The 18,481-nt window shown below is 47.7% G+C and overlaps 1 long non-coding RNA gene across 1 annotated transcript in view; it reads right to left on the bottom strand.

Annotated features, from left to right (window-relative positions):
* Positions 1–17,333, bottom strand: part of LOC149450262 (uncharacterized) — a 28,738-nt gene extending 11,405 nt beyond the window's left edge. Inside the window, exons 1-2 of the long non-coding RNA XR_016315279.1 lie at positions 17,179–17,333; positions 13,670–13,837 (exon numbers count right to left, since the gene is read on the bottom strand). This is a non-coding gene — a long non-coding RNA (uncharacterized LOC149450262). The remainder of the gene's footprint in view (positions 1–13,669; positions 13,838–17,178) is intronic.
* Between the last annotated feature and the right edge of the window lie 1,148 nt (positions 17,334–18,481).

Raw genomic sequence — 18,481 nt, 5'->3', positions numbered from 1 at the left:
GCCAGCACCCTATGTCAAAAAATTCTACACACCAGCAGTGTGTGAGGAGACCTGAAAGTGGCACATGGCAGAGTGTGGCGATGGAGACAGCAGCAATGGGAGGCCGTACAGGGACCCATGAGAGACTCTGGACCTGGCAGCAGCATGAGGAGGCGGTATATAGGGGCCTATGGCAGATTAGGGGCCTGGCAGCAGCTATGGGAGGCCCGTAATCTGCCAGCACCCTATGTCAAAAAATTCTACACACCAGCAGTGTGTGAGGAGACCTGAAAGTGGCACATGGCAGAGTGTGGCGATGGAGACAGCAGCAATGGGAGGCCGTACAGGGACCCATGAGAGACTCTGGACCTGGCAGCAGCATGAGGAGGCGGTATATAGGGGCCTATGGCAGATTAGGGGCCTGGCAGCAGCTATGGGAGGCCCGTAATCTGCCAGCACCCTATGTCAAAAAATTCTACACACCAGCAGTGTGTGAGGAGACCTGAAAGTGGCACATGGCAGAGTGTGGCGATGGAGACAGCAGCAATGGGAGGCCGTACAGGGACCCATGAGAGACTCTGGACCTGGCAGCAGCATGAGGAGGCGGTATATAGGGGCCTATGGCAGATTAGGGGCCTGGCAGCAGCTATGGGAGGCCCGTAATCTGCCAGCACCCTATGTCAAAAAATTCTACACACCAGCAGTGTGTGAGGAGACCTGAAAGTGGCACATGGCAGAGTGTGGCGATGGAGACAGCAGCAATGGGAGGCCGTACAGGGACCCATGAGAGACCCTGGACTTGGCAGCAGCATGAGGAGGCGGTATAGGGGCCCATGGCAGATTAGGGGCCTGGCAGCAGCAATGGGAGGCCCGTAATCTGCCAGCACCCTATGTCAAAAAATTCTACACACCAGCAGTGTGTGAGGAGACCTGAAAGTGGCACATGGCAGAGTGTGGCGATGGAGACAGCAGCAATGGGAGGCCGTACAGGGACCCATGAGAGACTCTGGACCTGGCAGCAGCATGAGGAGGCGGTATATAGGGGCCTATGGCAGATTAGGGGCCTGGCAGCAGCTATGGGAGGCCCGTAATCTGCCAGCACCCTATGTCAAAAAATTCTACACACCAGCAGTGTGTGAGGAGACCTTAAAGTGGCACATGGCAGAGTGTGGCGATGGAGACAGCAGCAATGGGAGGCCGTACAGGGACCCATGAGAGACTCTGGACCTGGCAGCAGCATGAGGAGGCGGTATATAGGGGCCTATGGCAGATTAGGGGCCTGGCAGCAGCTATGGGAGGCCCGTAATCTGCCAGCACCCTATGTCAAAAAATTCTACACACCAGCAGTGTGTGAGGAGACCTGAAAGTGGCACATGGCAGAGTGTGGCGATGGAGACAGCAGCAATGGGAGGCCGTACAGGGACCCATGAGAGACTCTGGACCTGGCAGCAGCATGAGGAGGCGGTATATAGGGGCCTATGGCAGATTAGGGGCCTGGCAGCAGCTATGGGAGGCCCGTAATCTGCCAGCACCCTATGTCAAAAAATTCTACACACCAGCAGTGTGTGAGGAGACCTGAAAGTGGCACATGGCAGAGTGTGGCGATGGAGACAGCAGCAATGGGAGGCCGTACAGGGACCCATGAGAGACTCTGGACCTGGCAGCAGCATGAGGAGGCGGTATATAGGGGCCTATGGCAGATTAGGGGCCTGGCAGCAGCTATAGGAGGCCCGTAATCTGCCAGCACCCAATGTCAAAAAATTCTACACACCAGCAGTGTGAGGAGACCTGAAAGTGGCACATGGCAGAGTGTGGCGATGGAGACAGCAGCAATGGGAGGCCGTACAGGGAACCATGAGAGACTCTGGACCTGGCAGCAGCATGAGGAGGCGGTATATAGGGGCCTATGGCAGATTAGGGGCCTGGCAGCAGCTATAGGAGGCCCATAATCTGCCAGCACCCTATGTCAAAAAATTCAACACACCAGCAGTGTGAGGAGACCTGAAAGTGGCACATGGCATGAGACACTGTGGACCTGGCAGCAGCATGAGGAGGCGGTATATAGGGGCCCATGGCAGATTAGGGGCCTGGCAGCAGCTATGGGAGGCCCGTAATCTGCCAGCACCCTATGTCAAAAAATTCTACACACCAGCAGTGTGTGAGGAGACCTGAAAGTGGCACATGGCAGAGTGTGGCGATGGAGACAGCAGCAATGGGAGGCCGTACAGGGACCCATGAGAGACTCTGGACTTGGCAGCAGCATGAGGCGGCGGTATAGGGGCCCATGGCAGATTAGGGGCCTGGCAGCAGCTATGGGAGGCCCGTAATCTGCCAGCACCCTATGTCAAAAAATTCTACACACCAGCAGTGTGTGAGGAGACCTGAAAGTGGCACATGGCAGAGTGTGGCGATGGAGACAGCAGCAATGGGAGGCCGTACAGGGACCCATGAGAGACTCTGGACCTGGCAGCAGCATGAGGAGGCGGTATATAGGGGCCTATGGCAGATTAGGGGCCTGGCAGCAGCTATAGGAGGCCCGTAATCTGCCAGCACCCTATGTCAAAAAATTCTACACACCAGCAGTGTGTGAGGAGACCTGAAAGTGGCACATGGCAGAGTGTGGCGATGGAGACAGCAGCAATGGGAGGCCGTACAGGGACCCATGAGAGACTCTGGACTTGGCAGCAGCATGAGGAGGCGGTATATAGGGGCCCATGGCAGATTAGGGGCCTGGCAGCAGCTATAGGAGGCCCGTAATCTGCCAGCACCCTATGTCAAAAAATTCAACACACCAGCAGTGTGTGAGGAGACCTCAAAGTGGCACATGTTTGAGGCATGATTCATGGCGGATTTAGTCAGTTGTGTCAGGAACTGGTGGTTTGAAATCCAGACTAATCCACACCTGATTCATTTTCACAAACGTGAGTCTCTCCACACTTTGGGTGGACAGTCGTGTCCTCCGCGGAGTTACAATACCTCCTGCCGCACTAAACACGCGCTCCGATGCCACGCTACTGGCCGGGCATGACAGCCTTTCAAGGGCAAATTCAGCTAGTTGGGGCCAAAGGTCAAGTTTCGTTGACCAGTAGTCAAGGGGATTGTCTACCTCGGTTGGCAGGGTGCTGTCCAAGTAGGCCCAAGCCTGTTGTTTGAGGTCCTGCTCCAGGTCCACCTGATGCTGCTGCTGCTGCTGCTGCGGCTGGTTAGTAGTTTCCTCACTGCGCTGGTGAAGAAAGCTACTCATCATCGACTGCAGACTGAGGCAGCTGCTGCTGGTGGAGCTGCCACTGCTCCTACCACCCCACCCCTCCCCTGCTGCCATGGCAGCGGAACGCGAGTGCACAGGGCCCACAGTGTCTGAGGATGGACGTTGGCGCACAAAGGCAGAGACCAACTGACTACATAGGTGGTTTTTATAGTACGTTATTTTGGCCTCCCTCTCAGCAGGTGTGAAAAAGGCCACCATTTTTGAACGGTAGCGAGGGTCCAACAAGGTGGACAGCCAAAAGTCATCCCTCTGTCTGATGGTTATTATTCGGCTGTCGCTACGCAAGCAACCGAGCATGCTATGGGCCATTTGTGCCAAGGAATGCGATGGACTCCCTGCCTCCATCTCCACAGCATACTGCCACGGTGCGTCTGGGTCCTCTGTCTCCTCCTCCTCTACCAGATGCTCCTGCTCCTCCACTCCTGTCCGCTGAGTGGAAAAACCACCCATTTCACTCAATAATTCCTGAGCACAAATGTCCTCCTCTACCTCCTCCTCTTCTTCCTGTCCTGCCCCCACAGGGGTCATGTGGCGTTGAGATCTGTGCGCCACGTCTACCGCACCCTGACCAGCCATTGTTAACAGCATTTGTTCAAGGACGTGCAACAGAGGAATGACGTCGTTCATCCCATAGTCCTGCCGACTCACGAATAGCGTGGCCTCCTCAAAGGGCCTGAGCAAGCGGCAGGTGTCACGCATGAGCTGCCAATGGCTGACATCGAAGTTACACAGGGGAGTACCTTTATCCGCTTGTAACATCAGGAAATCGGTGATGGCCTTTCGCTGCTCGTAAAGGCGGTCTAACATGTGTAGGGTTGAATTCCACCTTGTTGCAACGTCGCAGATCAGGCGATGATGTGGAATTCCGTTCTGCCGCTGCAGCTCAAGGAGGGTGTGCTTTGCGGTGTAGGAATGGCTGAAATGCATGCAAAGTTTACGTGACATTTTAAGGATGTCTTGCAGTGGGATGGTGGATTTTAGGAACCGCTTGACAACCAGATTGAACACGTGAGCCATGCATGGCGCATGGCACAACCTTCCTTGACGCAGAGCAGACACCATGTTCTTTCCGTTGTCGGTCAACATGGTTCCGATTTTCAGTTTGCGCGGAGACAGCCATCTGTCGATTTCTCTGTTCATTACACTCAGAAGTTCCTCCCCTGTGTGACTACGTTCGCCTGGACCTGGCAGCAGCATGAGGAGGCGGTATAGGGGCCCATGGCAGATTAGGGGCCTGGCAGCAGCTATAGGAGGCCCGTAATCTGCCAGCACCCTATGTCAAAAAATTCAACACACCAGCAGTGTGAGGAGACCTGAAAGTGGCACATGGCATGAGAGACTGTGGACCTGGCAGCAGCATGAGGAGGCGGTATAGGGGCCCATGGCAGATTAGGGGCCTGGCAGCAGCTATGGGAGGCCCGTAATCTGCCAGCACCCTATGTCAAAAAATTCAACACACCAGCAGTGTGTGAGGAGACCTGAAAGTGGCACATGGCAGAGTGTGGCGATGGAGACAGCAGCAATGGGAGGCCGTACAGGGACCCATGACAGACTCTGGACCTGGCAGCAGCATGAGGAGGCGGTATATAGGGGCCTATGGCAGATTAGGGGCCTGGCAGCAGCTATAGGAGGCCCGTAATCTGCCAGCACCCTATGTCAAAAAATTCTACACACCAGCAGTGTGTGAGGAGACCTGAAAGTGGCACATGGCAGAGTGTGGCGATGGAGACAGCAGCAATGGGAGGCCGTACAGGGACCCATGAGAGACTCTGGACCTGGCAGCAGCATGAGGAGGCGGTATATAGGGGCCTATGGCAGATTAGGGGCCTGGCAGCAGCTATAGGAGGCCCGTAATCTGCCAGCACCCTATGTCAAAAAATTCTACACACCAGCAGTGTGAGGAGACCTGAAAGTGGCACATGGCATGAGACACTGTGGACCTGGCAGCAGCATGAGGAGGCGGTATATAGGGGCCCATGGCAGATTAGGGGCCTGGCAGCAGCTATGGGAGGCCCGTAATCTGCCAGCACCCTATGTCAAAAAATTCTACACACCAGCAGTGTGTGAGGAGACCTGAAAGTGGCACATGGCAGAGTGTGGCGATGGAGACAGCAGCAATGGGAGGCCGTACAGGGACCCATGAGAGACTCTGGACTTGGCAGCAGCATGAGGAGGCGGTATAGGGGCCCATGGCAGATTAGGGGCCTGGCAGCAGCAATGGGAGGCCCGTAATCTGCCAGCACCCTATGTCAAAAAATTCTACACACCAGCAGTGTGTGAGGAGACCTGAAAGTGGCACATGGCAGAGTGTGGCGATGGAGACAGCAGCAATGGGAGGCCGTACAGGGACCCATGAGAGGCTCTGGACCTGGCAGCAGCATGAGGAGGCGGTATATAGGGGCCTATGGCAGATTAGGGGCCTGGCAGCAGCTATAGGAGGCCCGTAATCTGCCAGCACCCTATGTCAAAAAATTCTTCACACCAGCAGTGTGTGAGGAGACCTGAAAGTGGCACATGGCAGAGTGTGGCGATGGAGACAGCAGCAATGGGAGGCCGTACAGGGACCCATGAGAAACTTTGGACTTGGCAGCAGCATGAGGAGGCGGTATATAGGGGCCCATGGCAGATTAGGGGCCTGGCAGCAGCTATGGGAGGCCCGTAATCTGCCAGCACCCTATGTCAAAAAATTCAACACACCAGCAGTGTGAGGAGACCTGAAAGTGGCACATGGCATGAGAGACTGTGGACCTGGCAGCAGCATGAGGAGGCGGTATAGGGGCCCATGGCAGATTAGGGGCCTGGCAGCAGCTATGGGAGGCCCGTAATCTGTCAGCACCCTATGTCAAAAAATTCAACACACCAGTAGTGTGTGAGGAGACCTGAAAGTGGCACATGGCAGAGTGTGGCGATGGAGACAACCCACCGACTGTTTTGCTCGCTGCCAAGCTGCCACCCTCTTCTCCTGATGATGCGGAAGCAATAGCCTGATGACGACGAGGCTGCCAAGTGCGATCAGACTCATCATCATCAATTAGGGTCTCCGCCTCACTACTAGCCCCCTCGGCTGCGTGTGGGTCAGGAGACAGACCTGTCTCTACACCGGCTACCGAGCCACTCTCCTCGCCACTACTTCTTCGCCTGGCTGCTGAAGAGGCGGATGTCTCCCCCTGTTCCTGACCGCCCTCTGTTAGCTCTTCCTCACTGTACTGGATGACACCGGGAGCACTAGCCTCTGGCTGCGAATAGTGCTGCCTCGACCCCTTCCTCTGCTGCCACGTCTGCTCGCTTCTAAAACATTGCCTCCTCTGCCACTCCTCTGCATGTTGTCTGACATACTCTTTAATTAAACGATTCTGTGTCCCTGAGTAACAATTCTGTGGCTCTAAGTAACAGTTCTGTGGCCCTCAGTAACAGTTCTGTGGCCCTGAGTAACAATTCTGTGTCTGTGCGAGTAACAATTCTGTGGCCCCAAGTAACAGTTCTGTGGCCCTCAGTAACAATTCTGTGTCTGTGCGAGTAACAATTCTGTGTCTGTGCGAGTAACAATTCTGTGGCCCTAACAGTTCTGTGGCCCTCAGTAACAATTCTGTGTCCCTGATTAACGTTTCTGTGGCCCCAAGTAACAGTTCTGTGGCCCTCAGTAACAATTCTGTGTCTGTGCGAGTAACAATTCTGTGTCTGTGCGAGTAACAATTCTGTGGCCCTAAGTAACAGTTCTGTGGCCCTCAGTAACAATTCTGTGTCCCTGATTAACGTTTCTGTGGCCCCAAGTAACAGTTCTGTGGCCCTCAGTAACAATTCTGTGTCTGTGCGAGTAAGAATTCTGTGTCTGTGCGAGTAACAATTCTGTGGCCCTAAGTAACAGTTCTGTGGCCCTCAGTAACAGTTCTGTGTCCCTGAGTAACAATTGTGTCTGTGCGAGTAACAATTCTGTGGCCCTAAGTAACAGTTCTGTGGCCCTCAGTAACAATTCTGTGTCCCTGATTAACGTTTCTGTGGCCCCAAGTAACAGTTCTGTGGCCCTCAGTAACAATTCTGTGTCTGTGCGAGTAACAATTCTGTGTCTGTGCGAGTAACAATTCTGTGGCCCTAAGTAACAGTTCTGTGGCCCTCAGTAACAGTTCTGTGTCCCTGTGTAACAATTCTGTGTCCCTGTGTAACAATTCTGTGTCTGTGCGAGTAACAATTCTGTGGCCCTAAGTAACAGTTCTGTGGCCCTGATTAACGTTTCTGTGGCCCCAAGTAACAGTTCTGTGGCCCTCAGTAACAATTCTGTGTCTGTGCGAGTAACAATTCTGTGGCCCTAAGTAACAGTTCTGTGGCCCTCAGTAACAATTCTGTGTCCCTGATTAACGTTTCTGTGGCCCCAAGTAACAGTTCTGTGGCCCTCAGTAACAATTCTGTGTCCCTGATTAACGTTTCTGTGGCCCCAAGTAACAGTTCTGTGGCCCTCAGTAACAATTCTGTGTCTGTGCGAGTAACAATTCTGTGGCCCTAAGTAACAGTTCTGTGGCCCTCAGTAACAATTCTGTGTCCCTGATTAACGTTTCTGTGGCCCCAAGTAACAGTTCTGTGGCCCTCAGTAACAATTCTGTGTCTGTGCGAGTAAGAATTCTGTGTCTGTGCGAGTAACAATTCTGTGGCCCTAAGTAACAGTTCTGTGGCCCTCAGTAACAGTTCTGTGTCCCTGAGTAACAATTGTGTCTGTGCGAGTAACAATTCTGTGGCCCTAAGTAACAGTTCTGTGGCCCTCAGTAACAATTCTGTGTCCCTGATTAACGTTTCTGTGGCCCCAAGTAACAGTTCTGTGGCCCTCAGTAACAATTCTGTGTCTGTGCGAGTAACAATTCTGTGTCTGTGCGAGTAACAATTCTGTGGCCCTAAGTAACGGTTCTGTGGCCCTCAGTAACAGTTCTGTGTCCCTGTGTAACAATTCTGTGTCTGTGCGAGTAACAATTCTGTGGCCCTAAGTAACAGTTCTGTGGCCCTCAGTAACAATTCTGTGTCCCTGATTAACGTTTCTGTGGCCCCAAGTAACAGTTCTGTGGCCCTCAGTAACAATTCTGTGTCTGTGCGAGTAACAATTCTGTGTCTGTGCGAGTAACAATTCTGTGGCCCTAACTAACAGTTCTGTGGCCCTCAGTAACAATTCTGTGTCTGTGCGAGTAACAATTCTGTGTCTGTGCGAGTAACAATTCTGTGGCCCTAAGTAACGGTTCTGTGGCCCTCAGTAACAGTTCTGTGTCCCTGTGTAACAATTCTGTGTCTGTGCGAGTAACAATTCTGTGGCCCTAAGTAACAGTTCTGTGGCCCTCAGTAACAATTCTGTGTCTGTGCGAGTAACAATTCTGTGTCTGTGCGAGTAACAATTCTGTGGCCCTAAGTAACAGTTCTGTGGCCCTCAGTAACAATTCTGTGTCCCTGATTAACGTTTCTGTGGCCCCAAGTAACAGTTCTGTGGCCCTCAGTAACAATTCTGTGTCTGTGCGAGTAACAATTCTGTGTCTGTGCGAGTAACAATTCTGTGGCCCTAACAGTTCTGTGGCCCTCAGTAACAATTCTGTGTCCCTGATTAACGTTTCTGTGGCCCCAAGTAACAGTTCTGTGGCCCTCAGTAACAATTCTGTGTCTGTGCGAGTAACAATTCTGTGTCTGTGCGAGTAACAATTCTGTGGCCCTAACTAACAGTTCTGTGGCCCTAAGTAACAGTTCTGTGTCCCTGAGTAACAATTCTGTGTCTGTGCGAGTAAGAATTCTGTGTCTGTGCGAGCAACAATTCTGTGGCCCTAAGTAACAGTTCTGTGGCCCTCAGTAACAGTTCTGTGTCCCTGAGTAACAATTCTGTGTCTGTGCTAGTAACAATTCTGTGTCTGTGCGAGTAACAATTCTGTGTCTGTGCGAGTAACAATTCTGTGTCTGTGCGAGTAACAATTCTGTGGCCCTAAGTAACGGTTCTGTGGCCCTAAGTAACGGTTCTGTGGCCCTCAGTAACAGTTCTGTGTCCCTGTGTAACAATTCTGTGTCTGTGCGAGTAACAATTCTGTGGCCCTAAGTAACAGTTCTGTAGCCCTCAGTAACAATTCTGTGTCCCTGATTAACGTTTCTGTGGCCCCAAGTAACAGTTCTGTGGCCCTCAGTAACAATTCTGTGTCTGTGCGAGTAACAGTTCTGTGTCTGTGCGAGTAACAATTCTGTGTCTGTGCGAGTAACAATTCTGTGGCCCTAAGTAACGGTTCTGTGGCCCTCAGTAACAGTTCTGTGTCCCTGTGTAACAATTCTGTGTCTGTGCGAGTAACAATTCTGTGGCCCTAAGTAACAGTTCTGTGGCCCTCAGTAACAATTCTGTATCTGTGCGAGTAACAATTCTGTGTCTGTGCGAGTAACAATTCTGTGGCCCTAAGTAACAGTTCTGTGGCCCTCAGTAACAATTCTGTGTCTTTCCCTGAGTAACAATTCTGTGGCCCTAACTAAAGTTTCTGTGGCCCTAAGTAACAATTCTCTGGCACTCAGTAACAATTCTGTCTGTCCCTGAGTAACAATTCTGTGGCCCTAATAACGTTTCTGTGGCCCTAAGTAACAATTATCTGGCACTCAGTAACAATTCTGTCTGTCCCTGAGTAACAATTCTGTGGCCCTAATAACGTTTCTGTGGCCCTAAGTAACAATTCTCTGGCACTCAGTAACAATTCTGTCTGTCCCTGAGTAACAATTCTGTGGCCCTAAGTAACGATTCTGTGGCCCTAAGTAACAATTCTCTGGCACTCAGTAACAATTCTGTCTGTCCCTGAGTATGAATTCTGTAGCCCTAACTAGCGTTTCTTTGTCCCTAAGTAACGATTCTGTGGCCCTAATTAACAATTCTGTGTCCCTGAGTAATAGTTCTCTGTCCCTAAGTATCGTTTCTCTGTCCCCAAGTATCGTTTCTGTGGCCCTAACTCTGTCCCTGTCCCTAATACAGAGCGGTCTGCCTCTGTTCAATGACTGCAGGCAAATGAAGAATTCCAAAATGGCCGCTATTTATAGCTCGACCATTACACAGTGCTAGCTGGCTGGCTGCTGATTGGCTGATGCGATCACATGTCGTTGAGGAATGCATTATGGGTCAGCGCGCCTTCCCAGACATCCCCGCTCCGTCGCCGCACATGTCAGCCGCCATTTTCGGAAAAATTTTGATTCGCGCGTCCGAATTAGGCTATTTTTCGGATTCGGCGCGAATCGAAATTTTTCCGATATTCGACTCGAATTCCACTTCGGCTACTTCGATTCGCTCATCTCTACTCCTCACCTCCAACATTCGACCCCTAGAGGTCACAAATCATTTATTTAAATGATGTTCCAAAAACCGACATCAGGATATAACTTGCCCCACGATTCAAAATCTCAATATACACGATGCCTCAGCCATATGTCCGTGGACCATGGAAGATTTAAGCACAAAGAGAGATCTCCATAGCGCAATATGTAGTTTTATTATAAAGAAAAAAGCAGATAGAAAACTCACATGTTCTTAGAAGTGTACAAGCAGTTTCCCCATATCCTATGGGTGTAATAGGAAATCGTGTTTGCCGAAAACCGGAAATACGTCACCGGAAGTGCATCACCGAGCTCCACCCGGAAATGACGTCAATGAGCTCCACGCGTTACACCACTGTCACGTGGCTTCTTCAGGATAGCTCATTGGTCTACAAGGCTTCCTATTTATATGACTGCTAAGGGGGAGTGACTTACTCCTCCATTTTCCCGGAGCCAGTTTCAAATACATGCTGTGATTTTAAAACCTTTTGTATTTATTAAGACACTATTTATGTACCCAAGCACCTGGTCACTTTCTAATTTTGCTGTGTGTGCACATGTATAACCAGTTTTAGCCATTTGGGGGCAGACTGGTCTTATATGAATTTTTTATATAATTTTAGCACATATATTATTTAAGTATTAGTCACTTTTACATTTGTGTATAAAATTTTCTTTTTTTAGCATTATTATAGCAGAGCGCTTCATCCAATATCTTGATATTTATTTTATGTGTCCCATGGTATAGGGTGTAGATGATAGCAGCTAGCTATATTTAAGGAGTCTGTGGAGCGCAGGTGGATATATATTTTTATTTCACAGAAACTACTCTACTAAAACTCACTAATGACCTACTAACTACTAAAACCAACGGCCATTACTCCATACTCATACTCCTTGACCTTTCCGCTGCCTTTGACACAGTCGACCACCCGCTCCTCCTCAGTAAACTTCACTCCATCGGCCTCTGTGACTCTGCTCTGTCCTGGTTATCCTTTTACCTTTCTCAGCACACTTTCAGTGTCACATACAACTTCTCCTCCACCGCTATGCTTCCTCTTTCTGTTGGGGTACCCCAAGGTTCTGTTCTTGGGCCCCTCCTTTTCTCTCTTTACACCTCCTCCCTGGGCCAACTGATAACCTCCCATGGCTTCCAATACCACCTCTATGCTGATGGCACCGAGATCTATCTCTCCACTCCTCAGTTCACCCCCTCAATCTCCTCACATATCACAAATCTACTAAGCGACATATCAGCATGAATGTCACATCACTACCTTAAACTCAATCTTTCAAAAACTGAGCTTGTAATATTATCTCCCCCCCGATCCCCCACTCATGACTTTACCATTAAGATCAACAGCACAACCATTGGTCCTTCCCCTCATGCCAGGGTGCTAGGCGTAATCCTAGACTCTGACATCTCCTTTGGACCCCACATCCACTCAAGGCTAAATCCTGCCGCCTCAACCTCTGGAACATTTCCAAAATCCGCCCCTTCCTGATCAATGACACCACAAAACAACTTATTCATGCCTTGGTTATAACCTGCCTCGATTACTGCAACTCCCTCCTCACTAGTCTACTGTTACACAGGCTATCCCCCCTTCAGTCTTTTATGAATGCTGCTGCTAGACTCATACACCTTACCAACCGATCAGCAACTGCTGCCCTCTCTGCCAATCCCTCCACTGGCATCCACTAACCCAACGTGCAAAATTCAAAATACTAACCACAGATTACAAAGCCATCCACAACACTGCCCCTAGCTACATCACCAACCTCATCCACAGATACCGTACAAATTGCCCACTCTGCTCCTCCCAGGATATCCTCCTCTCTAGCTCCGTCATCACCTCCTCCCACACTCGCCCCCAGGACTTCTCCAGAGCCTCTCCCATCCTCTGGAACTCCCTACCACAGCATGTCCGGTCAGCACCCACCCTGTCTGCCTTTAGGCGATCTTTGAAAACTCACTTCTTCAGGGAAGCCTACCCCACCTCCCCCTAAGAACTGTACTTGAATCACCTCTGCCAGATCGTCCTCCGCAGCTATCACCTTTTGTATCACCTCCCCCTTCCTTTAGATTGTAAGCTCCAAGAGCCGGGCCCTCCTATTCCTTCTCTACTGAAATGTGTTGTAATTGCACTGTCTCCCTTATATTGTAAAGCACTGCGCAAACTGTTGGCACTATATAAATCCTGTATAATAATAATAACTATGTGATTTTTCACTTCCGGTTGGGGGGTGCGTGTGAGCAGAGCCATGCAAAGCAGTGTGCTTACAGTAAAGCACACACACAGCACATAGTAAAACAGCACACAGCTAACCCCTTTGATTGCCCCACATGTTAACCCCTTCCTGCCCAGTGCCATTAGTACAGTGTCAGTGCTTTTTATTAGCAATGATCACTGTATTGGTGTCACTGGGGATGTCAGTGACACCAAGTCAGTTCCCCCCAGTGTCAGAATGCCTGCCACAGTCCCGCTATAAGTCGCTGATTGCTGCCATTACTAGTAAAAATGAAAAAAAAACAAAACAGTATATATACAGCCACTTGTAAGCACTATAACTGTCACGTAAACCAATTAATTTACACATATTGGGATTTTTTTTTAGCAAAGACATGTAGCAGAATACATTTTGGCCTAAATTTATGATGAAATTAGATTTTTTAAATTTTTACAATGGATATGTTTAATAGAAAAAAGTCAAAAATATTGTTTTTTTTCTCAAAATTATGTCTGCACAAAAAATAATAAATGCACAGGCAATCAAATACCACCAAAAGAAAGCTCTATTTGTGTGGAAAAAAGGATGTAAATTTCATTTGGGTGCAGCGTTGCATGACAGTGCAATTGTCACAGCGCCATAACGCAGATGGCCTGGTCAGGAAGGGGGTAAATCCTCTGGAGAGCAAGTGGTTAAATCAAGATTTATTGTTTGCTTGTTCAAACATGTTGAAAATATCCACAATTGCCATGGGGGTGTACTTACTTTTTCACATGACTGTTGCCATGCTTTGATGGCTGCAAAGGGTTATGGGTGGAAACCCAAAAGTGGTGAGTGAGTGAACATTTGCCAAAGTGAGTTGTTTTGTTTTAAAAAAAAAAGCACATTCAGTAATACCTGTTTTGCATGCAGCCTCACAATCTTCAAGACTAGGGAATCTGTTAGCATTTCCACCACATCCAGAGTAAGCAAATGGGCCGCAAAGATTTGTCTTGGCATCATAAGCAAAGTATATTTCGTGTTTAGTGCATGAACCCTTATCTGGTGATAAGGAGCAGAAATTACCTAAAAAAATTACATATGTATAGTATATTAGTGATAACATACAATGGATTTATTCATTGACACATATATAAAAGTTAAACACTGCAAAACAACAAATTAATTTGTGAGAGGAGGAAAAGAAAGAATGAATTAGAGAAAAATAAAGATAATAGAAAAGGCAAAGATGGAGATTGAAAAGGAATTACACCACTGTCCTACTCTGTTAAAAACAATTACAATATTTTAACATCGTTATTGTATTGCTATTTTATTTATTTTACTTTGGATGGGAACAATGTTACTATTATAGCATATAACAACAATACCAACCTTGCACATTATTGTTATTGCTCTGCTACAGTCTATTCTTATCCAGAATAAAACCAATTCATATTTTTTAGCATTTTCAGTCTACAAACAGGAGAACTGCCCTCATCAGATCTGAGAAAAAAAGAAACAATAGGATTGATTTACTACCAAAACTGGAGAGTGCAAAATCTGGTGCAGCTCTGCATAGAAACCAATCGGCTTCCAGGTTTTATTGCCAAAGCTCAAAGTGTTACTAAACCCACAACAGTAAAATCAGTCTGTATATGCAGTAAAGCAGCCTTTCTCAACCAGGGTGCCCTGGCACCCTGGGATGCCTTGAGGTTTCTTCAGGGGTGCCTTGGCAAATTGTCTAAAAATTGCCCAAAACTTGTATGCAATCCAGCAGGTGGAAAAGACAAAGCCACAGGGTTTCATTGTGCACCATTATGACCTTCTAGCCGCTGGCGTCCTGACAACCAATGACATCATCAGTTGATAAGGAGGAGGTCAGATGCATGAACAGCATCCTTGTTTGACCCTCTCCTGCCCCTCCCCATCAGTGCTGGGGTCACATTAGCTCAGTGATGGAGAAAAATTGACGAAGAAGAGAAACATTGGAATACTAGTCAATACCAGCGTGCAAAAGTGTATTTGCTTCAGAAGAATAAATCACCTCTAATGTTGGGTGTCCTACATGTGTGGATGGTGCTTCGTTATATAAAACTATTATAATTTTAGAATGGGGTGCCTCAAGACTGTCCATATTTTTAAGGGGTGCCTCGGGACTTTCCATAATTTCAAAGGGTGCTTTGACTGAAAAAAGGTTGACAAACACTGCAGTAAAGCATGCTTGTTATACTCAATGTGGAACCTAAGGGGTAAATCCTCTGCACTGTGTAAAAATGCTGTTTTATCCTGACGTCTGATCTTCCCCTTCTTCCAGTGCCCCCCTCTTATCTCCTGATAAGACATGTTGTGTGGAGACACTCTGCACATGCTCAGTTTGATGTGTATTGATAGAGAGGTTTTTTTTTTCCTTGGGAGAGTGAATGTGATCAGTGCACGGCCAATCAGCACTGTGGAGACCGAGGTCAGGGGTTCTGCATCTTCTTAGAGCAGAAAGAAAACTCCTGTTACAAGCTTTAACCAGTGCTGAACACTGATAGAAGTCACAAGACTGCTATATACTTCTGAAGCAAAAAGGTATTTGGCAGTTTATATTTAGTAACATAATTGCATTCCCATGTTCTGTGTACTGTGGGAGATCAGATATAGTGACTGCAGGGGCCGGGGGTTAGGAACACTTGAACTGAACAATGTGAAGTTAGAAGTTGATTGGCCACCATGCACAGCTGCACCAGATTTTGCACTCTCCAGATTTAGTTAATCAACCCTTCTGTCTCCTTCATATTAGGCACAAACTCTGTTGATGAAAAACATAAAAACAAGGCACAGCATATGGGCAGGATATAAAAATAGTTATGAACATTTATTAACATAAAAATGCACTCACAAAAGTGACTTGGCGAGGACGAGCAATCATGGGTCTATTAAGGATGGGGAACAGCAGAGTGAAGACCATGTACTCAGCCCTGGCCACCGGCATGGGGATGGAAATAAGATGTAGCACAGTCCAATGGAAGAAAGCTGCTGCCTCAGAATATCAGAACTGCTGACAACAGAGCCCATACCCAGATGTGAAGCCTTACGCTACATCCTTCCTCTCCCAAAGTCACTCACGGCACGCATAAGTGTTGGGCGAGGGAGGATCCAGTTATGGCTTCACTTCTGCATGTCAGTGGTCCTGATATCCTGAGGCAGCAGCTTTCTTCCACTGTCAGGGCTGCAGAGAGCCATGAAATGGAAGGAAGGGATCTTAAACATTTCTAGAGGATTGAGTGGTTGAATTACCAAACAATTTTAAAGTCATGATGGCAGCAATCAGAAAATAATATTTGAAAAATAAAATAGCTGCAAATAAGAGTTTAAAATACTTTGGGGCTGATTTACTAAAAGTGGAAAGTGCAAAATCTGGCGCAGCTGTCCATGGTAGCCAATCAGCTTCTAAGTTCAGCTTGTTCAATTAATCTTTGACAAAAAACCCTGAAAGCTGATCTTTTTCCATGCAGAGCTGCACCAGATTTTACACTCTCCAATTTTAGTAAATCAAGCCTCTGTTTTTCTATGCATTTGTTAGGTAGGTGCAGTGTGGTGTGGCAAGCGGAAAGAACACAGACCCCGATTTGCCAGAAATGGTGCATTGCAAAACTAGTATACAGACAAGGCCAGCAGGCAGGTTCACCTGACGGGGCACTCACAACAGTTCGGTGTGAAGACAGTGGGATGTAGGTATTGAGTATCTGTCACATAGAGCAGGGTGTGGCTTTGCATAGGGACTATGTCTACCTGAGAAGGTAGACATAGTCCCTACACTTTTCCTACTCCACCAGAACGGTTCCCAGCTGCTAATACTGTCTGTGACAGATGGGTGACCTGATCCTACACTAGCCTCTCACATAAAGCGCACCAAAACCCAGGATCAGAGTTCTAAATAGAGTCTTCCTTACCCAAGAGGGCCACCAAGGTCATATGGGGCCAGTGCATTTAACTGGATTGCTGCCCTGTGTGGCCCTGTTTCCCTTCACTTCCTCTCCCCCCTGCCTTGCCACTGCGGTCCAGTACTACCTACAGTGAAGAAAACGGACTACATCTGCCTACACATTCAACTGCCAATTTTCATTTTAGTGATGGAATCACTTTAAAACTCACAAAGGTAATCACATTGGTTATTACACCTTAAACCACCCCTAGTTTCAGGCTGGCGATAACTGGATTTCACTGGGGGGACAACTGAGAAGAGCAGGAAAGGAAGGTTTGAGGTGGAGATAAAAAAAAAACATTCTGGCATAGAACCCTTTATGAGAAAATAAGTATTTTAACAGTTAAATGCTCATTTTGAAAGTTAAAATAGCTCATCCATCTCTGTGAATCGTGCCTAATGGCAGCTGTCCAGTAAAAACATTTCAGCACCTGGAACAGAGAGGAAGACTTACCCGGAGCTGCAGAGGTGAACTGGAACAGCAAGACGTTGATGGCAACCAGAGCTACGTAATAGGAGGCTTTCATGGTGCAGTCTTGTGCCTTGGTCACCCAGCAGATGGAGAGTTAGTGTTGCTGAATATAATGTACAGCATCCTGGTTATTATATATCATAAAATGGTTAGAAACCACCCCCCCAGAAGGACCTGTCCGATATTGAGGAACGTCAATTTTCTTGTTTGGTGAGATCATATCAGAACTTGCTTTAGGGGTTGTAGTAATGAATGTCTCACAGTAGCAAATAATTTGATGTTCTTGTTAAGTTTCTGTCATAAAAGGTTTTTGAGATGTGTGAATGCGTGTTGTGAAACCTACATTATCAAAAAAATAAAAAATAGTATATGACCTTAAAGTGGTTGTAAAGGCTGAAGGTTTTTTTTTTCTGTGCATGAACGTTAAAAACTTATAAATACCAAAACAGTGCTGCGCTCCACTTTATGCAAAAATGAACAAGCAAATAAATAAACAAATAAACGAAATAAAGTCAACCAACAAATTATTCCAGTGTCCACACAAAATCCGTGATTCACTATAGTCACTGTACTGTAGCGAGAGAGTGCTCCTCAGTTCACCTCTTCTGATATAATCAAACCAATACTTGTGCACCTCCACCAGCTTGACTCTCACCTTGTGTATATGACCAAACCGCTAAGTGAGATCATATAAAGCATGTGCCCCTTAATTGGGCTATGATGAGATGGGATTACTGTTCAATGGGTGTGGGTCTCACTCTTCTAGTTATCTTAGTCCATCAAATCAGATGCCAAGAAAAATAACCAAAACATAGTGTTTTATCCTTACAAAAAATGTATTTAAAATATGCTGTATTCCACTCACATGTGTATTAATAATATGTGCTTTGTACAAGAATCAATTTCATGGGTCATGTGGCTTCATCAGGGAAAATGACCTGGTGGTGTAACACGTAGGGGAGGGGCTTTAACGTCACAACGCTTGGCAAACAGTGAGAGAGGCTGATTGTGCATGCCAGAAATGCTAGCGGTAATTGGAGAAATTGAAATTGTCCCTTCCCCTTTCCTGACCTGCTGGGCTGCGTGCTCGGATAAGGGTCTGGAATGGATTTGGGGGGAACCCCACGCCGTTTTTGTTTTTTTAATTATGGCATGGAGTTACCCCTTAAGATCCATACCAGCCCTTAAGGGCTTAGTATGGATGGGAGGAGGGACCCCACACCGTTTAAATATTTTTCAATTGCCAACCTTTATTTTTAGATTCAGCTGTCAAAATATATATTAT

The sequence above is a fragment of the Staurois parvus genome, unplaced genomic scaffold, assembly GCF_062004578.1.
Source record: "Staurois parvus isolate SC_StPar_1 unplaced genomic scaffold, SC_StPar_1.0 ptg000576l, whole genome shotgun sequence".
NCBI lineage: Eukaryota > Metazoa > Chordata > Amphibia > Anura > Ranidae > Staurois > Staurois parvus.
This window is presented reverse-complemented; position numbering and strand designations above follow the sequence as displayed.